Genomic DNA, 2347 nt, shown 5'->3' on the forward strand with positions numbered 1-2347 from the left:
AATATTTTTATGTTACAGTTTAAAATTTTATTTTAATATAATTTTTTAACATCATAAAATTTTTTTGTATAATAATTAGTCTTATTGAATAAAGAATACTCATATTTTGTATTTATATATTTTATATTTAATTATTTAAGAATAAAAGATTATGTTATTATTTAAAGTATTGTGTATATATTAAAGTATTGTCATTTAAGACATTTATTTATGTATTAGGATATTTTGTATTTATTAGAGTTCATCAATGCTCTTCTTTCATATTCACCTTTGATTTTTATCTAATCAAATCTAATAGTCTATATAAATGTGGCGTATCCAATAAACACATAATTATTGTGCTCGTTTTAGACATACTCTACTTAAAGAGTGTACGCTAACAGATTGTACTTTATAACATCAATTGGGAAGAAAAAAAAAGAGGATTCATTCCCTTTTACATTGATTGAAATAATGTCATTGTTTGTACACAATAACTCATTGATATGAGGCGCATGATAAATTTTTATTTTTTCTTTCTCATTTTTAACTTTTTTTGTTGTAGTTTCTCTTTTATTATTAAATAAATTGAATATCTTTAAATGCAAACTTTTTTTTTCTTTTTTTAATTTATTTTTCGTAGTTTCTCGCAAGATTAATACCTATCTTTAAGGCTATGGATTCGTTACTCCTACTATTAGGTTAGAGTAACATTAGCCAACATAAAAATATTTATAAATAGAATCCCACTCTTTTATTTTTGAAAAATTAATAATTAAAAACTTGCCCCTATATTTTTGCTATTTACACATTCTTCATTTTTTTTATTTTAATGGCGATGAGATGAGATGTTTGCCTCTGCTAGGGTTCTTCCCATGTTATCGTCCCATCCCCGTAGCTACTATTGTGGCGGCCGCTACCGCCTCTTGCCCTCAGCACCGTCACCATTCTTTCTACTGTCGTCGCACCACACTTTGCGGTCCCTCTGTGTTGTTATGCTTTGTCTCTGCCCCTGCAAACTACCTAGATTCCATTTCACTTATATTTATTTTATTGCTTTTTCTATGAAAATTTTTATGAATTTGGATGTTTTTCTGCTGTCTTTACATCACACTTTTTATTATTTTTTATACTTCGGCCCCCTTTGTTTTGCTTTTTCTTAAAGAAGTTGCTATATGTCCTTGAAACAATCTTAATACATTTTGTGAGACATGAATCTGAGGGATATATCATGTAAAATTGGTCTTTCTTTATCAATTGAAAGATAAATTTTGTTTTCTATTGGATTATCAGGCTAATTGACTAATTATTATTTTGTCATGTGAAGGATTCATTGACTGAACATGTTATATGAGAATTGAAAATTTTAATTTCTTCTAAGCAAAAAACTATCTTAACTAATTTTGGATTTTTTTCATAGCATTTTCCTTTTAGTATTACACAATAATATACTTCATGTTATCCTAATGTATGTGTAGAGTTGTATTCACTGTTAAAAAGGAAGAAAACAGGAGGGGAACATACATTGTTCAGCCTTTGTATTGCTAGTTTATCGTTTTCTATTAAACATTAACTATTTTGTCGAAACTATTTATATCTGAGATATACTTTGAATTTTTTTAATCATGCTCCTGAAGTTCTAATTTTTCACCCTTATTTCTTTGGTTCATTTGTTAATTACAATCCATTAATGGGAAAAGATTTGAAATAACATCTTCTTGGTCTATACGACTTTTTTGTGTTTCTCAAGTTTATATCGACTAAGTTTTTAATACAACCACATGTATTTCTTTTGTTGGAAATGGTGGTTTGATGCAGGTTTTGTGGTCTTGAAGAAAATTTATGGAAAATACAAAGAACAAGTTAAAAGAGAGTAGCACCTCCAATTTGAAGTCTTCAAAATAGATGGCGGTTTTTGAGTTTTTTGCTAGATTATTTTAACGAATGATGTTGGTTTTGGAGTTTAATTTTTAATAAATATCCACCATCAAGCTCATTTGATCTGGTAATCTATCCAATTGTATCTTACACGTGTGCTGCTTATTTAACTGCCTATTCACGTGGCACTACGCTAAATTAGTCATATAGCTACACTAAATTTGTGACCCTAATTCTAAGGATTTCCATTAATTAACATTGTGACACTTATAATATAATTTTTTTACCGTCAGCAATAGAGTTTATATCTCTCCACTTTTCTTTTAAATTTCCATTTCTTCCAAAATTTTGTTTGCTGCCGTTTAAGATGAAATGAGAAGAGACGAGAAACAGAGAAAGTAACACCATTACCTTCACCGTCGCTGTTCGCATTCACCGTTCGCCGTCGCAGTTTGTGTTCGCCGTTCACCGTCGCTGTGTCGCAGTTCGC

The sequence above is a fragment of the Arachis duranensis genome, chromosome 5, assembly GCF_000817695.3.
Source record: "Arachis duranensis cultivar V14167 chromosome 5, aradu.V14167.gnm2.J7QH, whole genome shotgun sequence".
NCBI classification, from domain to species: Eukaryota; Viridiplantae; Streptophyta; class Magnoliopsida; order Fabales; family Fabaceae; genus Arachis; species Arachis duranensis.